This window comes from Chamaea fasciata, unplaced genomic scaffold (assembly GCF_029207755.1).
Source record: "Chamaea fasciata isolate MVZ Bird 193981 ecotype frontalis unplaced genomic scaffold, bChaFas1.0.hap1 SCAF_3, whole genome shotgun sequence".
In the NCBI taxonomy this organism is placed as follows: Eukaryota; Metazoa; Chordata; class Aves; order Passeriformes; family Sylviidae; genus Chamaea; species Chamaea fasciata.
In genome coordinates this window covers 18477808-18487473 of record NW_027094088.1, presented here as the reverse complement: position 1 = coordinate 18487473, position 9666 = coordinate 18477808, and the positions used below count along the sequence as shown (strand labels likewise).

Genomic DNA, 9666 nt, shown 5'->3' with positions numbered 1-9666 from the left:
AACCTGTTCTAGTGCATGGTCTTCTGCACAGTAAACAAGTTTTTCATATTCAGGTGGAACTTCTGTGCGTCAGTTTCTGCCCATTGCCTCTTGTCCCATTGCTTGACACCACCAAGAAGAGCCTGGTCCATCCTCTTGATACTCACTTTTGGGTACTTACAGACACTGATAAAATCAAACCACAAGTAATTGTAGCCTGAGGTAAACATCAGGTAGAGACTATCTTCTACCTGTGCAGAACAAGGACATGGAGCAGCCTGTGGTACATCACATTGAAAACTTTGGGTGGGAAGCTCTCATTTTTCTGACACTGTGGAAGGATAAAGCACCTCCCCTTTGCCCTTGGACTGTTATGCATGAGACACCTAGGCTGGCTGAACTTCCCCTTTCCTCCAGGAACAGTATTGTAGAGAATTTTATCTTCTCTAGTGCACAGAATTGTTCTGACAGCTTATCACTGCTTGTTTAACAGCTGACTGTTCTCACTTTCTTTAGGCACTAGATAATAAGCATGGTGAAACAATTATTGTGCTTCACTGAAGTGCTAACTTTCATAGCCTCTTTACTGTTGAGTTCCAAAAACCAGCTTCATTCTCTGTTAATTGAGGTTTGTCTTTGAGAGATTATGTAGGATGACAGTTCCTCAGTCATAGCAGCCACAATTACTGAGTCATGGATCATTATTTTTAGCAGACCTACCTACATCACTTTGGCATAAGTTAAAACTGGCAACTAAATCTATTTTTTTCAAGATTTCATATGTGTAGGACTTAAACCAAAACAGATGGGTAAGAGTGCAGTGTCCTCTGGCTGTGGAAAAGAAAGCAATAGACATTAAGTTCAGAGTTGGAAAATACCTGCTTCATCTCTTCATATAGCATGGGCCACAGGGCCAGATTCCTGCATGCTTTGAAAACTGGATTTTTGGTAAAAGATCAAAAGCCACAGTGATAGTTGGACTGCAAGAAGATCATGGGAGAGATCAAGAATACCAGCGGTGTCCTAGATCCTTTCAAACATAAACACATCACCCATTGAAGAATTATGTTCCACTGTGTTTGCAGTTGTGCAGTTTGGTGGTCCATATTAACTGTCCATTCCTTGGGTTTATTTAAGGTAAAGCAGAATATTGTCCTTGCAGTTACCTCAAGGAACAGGTGATAAAGTTTAATTTCCCTCAGTTGTCCTTTATTTCTGTTTAATAGACCTAGAGCTGTCCAATGATAGTTTCCCACATCCTGGGCTGTGTGACTTTTAGCAGAACTAAATCCCTTCCAGTTCATGTTCACGTGCTCAGAAATGTGAATCACAAACATTCTAATTTTTGGGGTGCAGGTTACTGTGTAATTAATCCTTGAAGGGAACCAGCAAGACAAATAGATCCATCACTCTAAACTTAGTTGTAAAAAGTCTAAAAAAACAGCTCATAGTTTTCATGGGATTCTGAAAGTATCTTCTCAGCCCTAGAAGTGGTTTTAAGAAAAGGATGAGTTTACTTGACACTCAAAGGCACACTCTGGAGTCCTTCAAAAGCCAATTCAGATAAGAGCAGCTCTTGGGCACTGGGTCTGATGGAGCAGAAGGTGTGTCATGTACCTTGCTTGCAGACAGCCCTGTGTGTTACTGCTCTCTTGTTGGAGAAACTGTACTGAGCTGTGCTACCCAAACACCTGGCCAAGTGGTCAGCTGGGAGCTCCATCAGAGCAAGACTCTTCTTTTTTAAGCAGAGTATCACAGTGTTGGCTGCGTGCTCTCAGAGGACCCATTCTGGCAGCAGCTGTGCTGCAGGAAGCTGCTGGGCCTTATCAGCCCATGGGAGGATGCTGAGAGCAGATAAAATTTAAACAGTTTGCTGGGAGTTCTGTGGCACTGCTGATAACTTGGCTCAGTTTATCACCTGGGCTCAGGTTGGCCTTGCTGGAATGTCTCTTGGAAAGTGGTGGCAGCAATGCTAGCCTCAGTGGTATGCAGCCATGAAGCAGTAAGCAACATATATATTTTAAGATTGCCAAGAGCAAAATCTGTCTGATTTCTTTAGGCTGAACATGCAGCTGGAGCTGAGGGAAGTCAGGCAGTGCAGCAGACTATGGAAAACTGCTAAAATTTAAAAAAAAAAAATACTATGCTTATCCCCTTTTTTATTCTCTATGGAACACAGAATGATTTTGGTTGGAAGGGACTTAAAAGATGATCTAGTTGCTGTCCTCTTCCATGGGCAGGGGCACATTCCACTAGACCAGGTTACTCGGAGCCACATCCAACCTGGCCTTCAACACTTCCAGGAACGTGACATCCACAGCTTCTCTGGGCATCCTGTGCCAGTGCCTCACCATCTTCACAGTAAGTACTGCACTTACCATCTGTAAAGAAACTGGAGCTATGGATGGCATGGCTGAATAGTCTCCTTGCATGGGGAGCAGAGGAGATGAGCTCTTGTGCCTATAGAATTTAGAGTGTGTCTAAAGCCTTAGTTACTTTGCTTGACCACACAAATCACTGCATTTAAAGATTTTTTTTGTCTGCTTTTCAAATGAAAATTATCACTTTATTTGCACAAATATATTAAGACATTTCATTTCATTTAAAACAAACCCAAAATACTCCCTCCCCCCATAAAGAACTTCCAAACCCTAAAACTAAAAATCCTTCTCTTTTTTCTGCTGTGTATTATGAAAAAGATTCCTGATAGCACAGCTCCAAGCAATAGAAAAGTCAAATTTCTGGTGAAAAAGTGAGTCCTTCACTTAATGCATTTCATCATGATGAAATCCTCTGCCAGCATCTCTTTAGTAAAAATGCATTTTCCTAAAAAGCCCTGTCTTGTTTAGCATTCTTACGAGAGCCTTGGAACACCAATGCTTGTCTTGTGTTCTGCTGACCTTCCTTCAACCCTAAAATAGCTGTTCCTACCCCACTGAACTTTCTGTGTACAGAAAGACATTTGATGCCAACTACATTTGAAGAAAATAAACTATATTTAAAGCTCTTAGTCAGTATCACAGATAGTTCCTGCCCTCCCCTATCCCCCTGGGAGTGTTTGCCCTTTTTAAATGGAGTAGGTTTGGACAGAGTATGTGTCTCTTGCATGCCTGCTCTGAAGGGGCCTCCCACAGATGCTATTTAACATATCTTCTGTTAATTAAAGGAGAGGTCAGTGTATTTTATCTGTTCATCTAGGTGGAACCATCAAAGTGGATTTGGAGCTGGATTTGAAAACCATTTTAAAATTTTGTAAATTTGATGGATGCATGCCTGCAGGTGAGTCTGAAAGCAACCACACTTATACCGACCTCATTTATCCTTTTAAAAAAGTAAAATTTGATTGTCTATTATTTAAAATAGACTTAATATAATGGTTTTGGTTTTATTTAAGGTTTATTTGTAGAGAGTCAATGTTTAGTCTGCATGCTCTCCCAAAAACTGCAAAATCTTGAAATTCACCACAAAAATTATACAACACAAATGTGGTTTTGAAAAGGAATCCAATTCCTTCTGTCCTCTCTCACCTTTTTAATTGGGTAATGCAATACGAATGTTTTTCTTTCCATCTTAAACCCATAAAGTAGTCAGCTGTTTGTGGTGGATGTGTCTACGTGTATATATGCATGCATATATATGTATTGTTGAATATCTAAGAAATCAACCTTGGTTTCGAAATGGTGTGCTTTGCATTTATACTCAAATACTTTCTTTTGTCAGGTTCCCCAAGGCTGCCCCAAACAAATGTCTGAAGGCATCTCAGAGTTAGCAATAATCAGTTCTAACCAGTTAGTTTCCATTCCTGATTGCTTACTTTTTCCCATGAGAAAATCTTTTTGGGATAGCATATTTAACTTGTAGAAGGGAATGGAAGCTCCATTCCTGCAAAATTTGAAGGTTCCCTGACTTGCTATTCTTGTTTCATGCTCACCACAACCTATTATAGATGCATGCATGGATTTTTCTGTTTTCTTTCCTGGCAGGTTTCCACTAAAAAACACAGAGGCATTGCTTTTGGTACATCCTCTGGACTAAAAGTCTCCTGGCATCAGTGAAATAAAGCAGGAAGGTACACAGTGTCCCAGCCCTAGACGAAGTTGTGATAATTAGCTTTAGAAGCTTTAAAAGTTGATTGATTTGTTGGTGGGGGTGTTGCGTCTTTTTTCTTTTTATTATTTTTCTTGGCCTAGTTTTCTTTCTCCTTTCCTCGTCTATGTTCAGTGACTGGAAAATGACCTGGTTTAAGGCACCTTAAAGGAAGTTTCTTCTAAATGTCCAGCCTCAGTGCTTCCTGCTGCACTTTAAATCCCTTGTTGTCATACGGATGGTGCATCCCTTAGTGCATTTGAGTGCTCAGTCTCCTTTTCTGCAGGTTGAACATCTTTCCTAGACCTACAATGGCCCATGTAGACATTCAGGGTGTAGTGCAGCCGGATGGGAAGGGGGTGTTGGGATTGCATTGGGACTCTGCTCACCTTAACAGGTGGTGAGATCAGGGAAAGGAAAGGGAGAACAATTATCATAATTCATTAAAATAGAAAGTAGTTTGTTGTTTGTTTGTTTGTTTTTCCAAAGCCCAGTGAAAAATGGGTTTCTACTGGATAAGGGCAAGTTCTATTGGGAGCATAGAACCCTCACTGTTCCTCCTGGGGTTCTGTTTTACCGCAGTATGTCAGGCAGGTTTCTGGAGAGTGTATGGTCATAAATGGGGTCCCCTCTTGAAAATGCCAACCCCTAGTGCGTGGTGGGCTGTACTGTATCAAAGGGCTATGCACCTTTGAGGTGTCCCAGTGGCACTTGTGGGGATACTGTGCACAGAAGTGATGAGCTGACCCAGCAGCCTCCACCTGCTCCAATGTGTGCAGGAGCAGCCTAGTAAAAGAGTCCTCCATGTGCTGGATGGTGCCAGGTGGCATCCCCAGAGGTACCCAGGGGAACTGGAGAGCAGCTTTGTGTGTGCCAGTGACCAGCTGCAGCCTGCTTTAGCTTTTGCTGTGACCCTTCTGCTGAGGGCTGGCTGCTGGCCTTTTCTGGAAAATAATGTTACTTATTTTGGTTTTGAAACTCCAGTAAATCTTTTGCTGTCTTTTGCATTGTGCTGGGACATGTGGGGTTTTCCAGTGTGAAAGGCTTTCCTACAGTGTTTGGTTGTGCCTGTACTGTCACAGAAGCTTTTGATTAATGCATCACCTGCATGCCAAATATCTCTTTCTTTCTCAGTATATCATCTTCAAGAGGCAAAGATGCAAAATCAGTTTGGAATATAGGATGTCCCAGGCTGATTTGCTTAGAGAGAATTTATTTATGTCTAATCCCACTGGTGTCAGAAGTTCTGCTTTCAATCTTCACCCCATAAGGAAATTAAGTCTTGGCACTCATCAACGCCAAGAAATAAATAACTGACCAAGATTCTTTCTTCAGACCTGTCCCAAGTGAAGTTTTGTGCTTTTTTTTTGTCTGTTTGTTTCATTTGCATATGTGACTGGAACCAGTCCCTGCCAGTGGCACGGCTGAATAGCAGGAAGCCTTCCGTAGATTTCGTGGAACAAGCTCACTCCAGGCAGGAGGACACAAGGGTGACATGAAGGTTTGACATGGATTAGCTTCTTGAAAATGCTGTATATGCTATCAGTCTTTGAGAAGGAATAACTGTGCTAAGCAAAACCTTTCAAGCTGCTCTTCTCTGTTTTAAGATGCTCTGGCAAATTCTGCAACAGGGACTAAACAAGTGGGAAAATGATCATCTGGAAAGAAAATCTCGGGGAAGCTTTTGAGGTGGTGGTGTGGTTTAGGAATGGTGCTCCTCAGTCCAGTGCCCCCACCCCAAAACCACACACTGCTCTCTCTCACTCCCCCATTTTCCATTTTGTTTTGGCCAAAAGTGGCTATTTTTAACATTCTTTTAATGTCCTTTTGATGGATCAGAACAAATGGAAGAAAACACTCTTCATATGTTACAAAAGAAACAGGTGCATTTCCACTAAATTTTGGAAGAGCACTGGGGAAATTCCTCCTGTGAGCACTGGGCTGCTATGGTTTGGCCCCAGGCACCAGCCTGCTTCACATTGCTGCTCAACAGTGCTGCACCAGCTCTGTGCAAAGGAGGTGGCACCCATGGATGGTGGAGGGCACTGAGAATCTCCAAACCCCCTTTCACAAGCTTGTGAAAACATGGTTGAATATTGCTTCTGCAGCCAACAGGAGGAGCAGGAAACTACTTCTGAATTAGAACCAGGAGTCACTTGTAAAATATTCCTTTGGCCACCTCGTGAAGGGCTTGCAGCACCTCGGGTGTGTTAATTCACCTGGTTCCTCATAAGCCCCAACGGGAATGGATAATCATCCTCTCTTTCTAGGTGAAGAGCAGAGTGAAACATGAGAGGTAAAATGCTTTGATAATGACAGTCAGATTGCCAGCATTTTGCAGTCAGAAAGTAATGGCTCCTGGAGGGCTGCCAGGCATTTCTCAGGGTCAGGCATGAGCCTGTGTGTGCTGTGCAGGGCATGTGCAGTGAGCTGGCAGCATCCAGGAGCCTTTGGCATGCCAGCAGACAGGCTGCACATTAGCTGGGTCTGGAAGCCCATGGTGGTGCAGGCCAAGGAACTTTGAGCCAGCCAGCCAGGGCTTTGCCAGGTTGAATCCAGAATGGAGGTAACACTTAAATTCTGCTTGAGGGCTATCTCTGCTTGGTACTTCACTGTGCTGTGAGGAGCTTGGGTTGGTGCTTACAGGGGTGATTATTTATCTTGTCCTTGCCTTTTTGGGCACAGAACCTTTAGTTCCTCTTCCCTTGCAGTATAGGCTGTAGTTGGCTCCCTTTCTGAAGCAAGGCCTGGTGATAATCATGTTATCACCACACGTAGTCAGTGTTGATCCACAGCTGCAGTGTTGGCAAAACTGCATTTCATTTCTATGAGGGGAAGAACAAAAGGTTCATTCAGGATTTAATGTTGCCTGCTGGAACAGAAACTGGAATGGCTTCTCTGCAGAACATCCTATCTCCCTAACTTTACTGCAGCCCAGTCTGCCCTCGTAAACAGATAGGATTTAAGAGACAGGAATGTATGGTAGCCCTCAGTTTGTGTATAGCTGAGCAGTGTGCTCATCCAGGTTAGGCATTAGGAAACCTTTCTGAGTGATAAAGAGGGAATGATAAAATAATTTATGTTGGAAAAGATCTCTGTGATTGAGTCCAACCTGTGACCAAACACCACCTTGTCAAGTAGACCATGGTATTGAGTGCCACGTCCAGTTTCTTGAACATCTTCAGGGACACTGACTCCACTTCCTTGGATAATCCATTCCAGTGTTTAACAACCCTTCCTGTGAACAAATCCTTCCTGATGTCCAATCTGAACCTCCCCTGGCACAGCTTGAAGTCATTTCCTCGTGTTTTATCACTTGTTACCTGGGAGAGGAGACCAGCCCCCACTTGGCTACAACTTCCTTTGAGAGAGTTGTAGAGAGCACCTGAGCTTCCTTTTTAAGGGAAAGAGAAGGTGGACAAGGCTGTGCAGGTATCAGGAGAGGCTTTGCTGGTGGAGATTTCTAAGGACAAGTTGGACAAGCCTTGTATAATATAGAAATGGATCCTGCCTTAAAGCAGGGATTAAAATTGAATGGTTAGTCAGAGTCTTTTCCACCCCCTTGTTGTGTTGTTTTGGTGTTTTTGTTGGTTGGGTTTTTTTGGTTTTTTTTTTGTTGTTTTTTTTTTTTTTTTTTTTTTTTTTTTTGTTTTTGTTTTTTTGTTTCTTTTTGTTTTTTTTTTAATATTGCTACTTTACTCTGTAAGTTCTTTCTAGAAGTGTAAGTGCAGAAAGGTGTTCAAAACATTTTAGGCCATGGGTTCAGGCACTTGCATAATAGATCTGGCATTTTAAATCATTAACAACAAATGCTAATTCCTGCCTATTGTGCAATAGATAACTTTGGATAGAAAGAATAGGCAGGCTAAAAGAGATTTAGATTGCTCTTGAACTCTCCCTACACCTTCTGGGAAAAACAAAACAAAATAAACAAAATCTATCTAGGTTGTATGCAATCTGGGCACACTGACAAGCTGAATTGGCCTCACATATCCAGTGAGCACAACAAACATGTATGGCTTCTCCTCAGTTATTATTTATACTTGTCAAAGCTCACGGTGCAATATTTACCCTCAGTTTCCACTGGAAATTGCTTTTAGGGTGACTTATTTGTTCCTTTTTCTGATTACTGATGTGTTCCACATTTCAGTAGCTCTTGTTTGAAAACAGATAGCCTTAATCACTGGCCTTTTTTAACTTATCTCCTTTAAACTGTAAAAGGTAAGGGTTTGTAAGCCCTAAAAAAACATATATCCAGCATCTCCAAGATCAAGAACTGAAACTGAAAAATCATTTCACCGGAATGAGTCAGATTTGACTTGAGATCTCAGCGTGCTACAGATGATCTTTGTCTTTCCCTTTTGTGGAACTGCAGGGGTTTGTCTTGCATCCTTCAGAGCTCTGCTTTTTTATATGTCTGAGCTGACGAGCCTGATAAATTTGCCACACTGGAGCATCCCTGTTTGTGTTACCATGTTATTCATATACAGAAATGCAGCACCGGAAACAGCACTTCTGCTGTAAGACCTGTTCCAGCTGAAGTCTACATCCAAGAAGCCCTCGTGTGGTCTGCTGCCATGTACCTGCTCATTAGGATATCTGTACGGCGAAATGAGAACTCTAGAATGGGCTTCAAAGCAACTAAACCAAACTCTGTATTTTTTATCGACCTTCAAAACTCATAAACTTCTTCCAGATAAAAGAATTCAGCATGACCTCTCTAGCCTGTCTTAGGACTGTGCATGAACTTTAGGCTCCCATAGTTACAGCAAACTGTAGGTTTCCAGGAAAGGGAATTATTAATTTGAGAGACTGACATAGTTTGTATCCCAAAGGACACATCCAGCTGAAGATCTTTCACTCATGCCTAAAGGAGATTTGCATTTGGCAACACGGTGTCCTAAATCTGTGCTAGCTCTACAGTTGTCAGCAAACTGTTCTCCTGCTCCTGTCCTTTTCCAGATGTTCAAGAAGTAAAGCTGTATTTTATTCTTATTGTCAGCTGTTTGACAGTGCTGCTGCTTTTTAAATAAATACATAAGTTGGGATCTTAAATCATAGATAAAGTATAAATACATTTTAAACCCACATTTGAATAGAGTTGCTGTTGCTCACCTGTCAGGGCTCTGTTGCTATTACTGGAGCTTAGATCACCCCTGGCTGAATGTTTCAGGGGACTTTGCTCCCAGTGCTGTTTAGGTGGTTTGGTAATACTGGAAAATGCAACTCTTTTGGCTGGGTTCTTGAGAAAGATTCTCTCTCTCTCTCACACATCCCTTCTGAATTGTGTTTTGCATTGTATTGACCTCTGGAAAAATATTACTCATACACAGATCCTGTGACTGGCCAAATTCTTTCTTCTCATGCCACCAAATGATACACCGATGTTTGATCTTCAGGTTTTCTTTACAACATACGCTTACTTCGTCTAATAGAACAACACTCCTGAAATTAATATGAATTATATTTTAGACCATATCTTTTATCTGGTTGGCAAGTAAGCAAACAGAAAGAATATGACAGGGAAAGAAGTTCTTGTTTACTGTACTTTGTCCAGCAGACCAATGTAACTAGAACTCACTTAGGTTAGATGAGAGGGAT

At 41.9% G+C, this 9666-nt stretch overlaps 1 long non-coding RNA gene across 1 annotated transcript; it reads left to right on the top strand.

Moving 5' to 3' along the window:
* The first annotated feature begins 1632 nt into the window (after nucleotides 1–1632).
* Nucleotides 1633–5829, top strand: LOC136286541 (uncharacterized). Its single transcript, XR_010719939.1, has 4 exons — nucleotides 1633–2340; nucleotides 3178–3258; nucleotides 3963–4048; nucleotides 5472–5829. It is a non-coding gene; the product is annotated as an uncharacterized lncRNA (long non-coding RNA).
* The last annotated feature ends 3837 nt before the right edge of the window (nucleotides 5830–9666 follow it).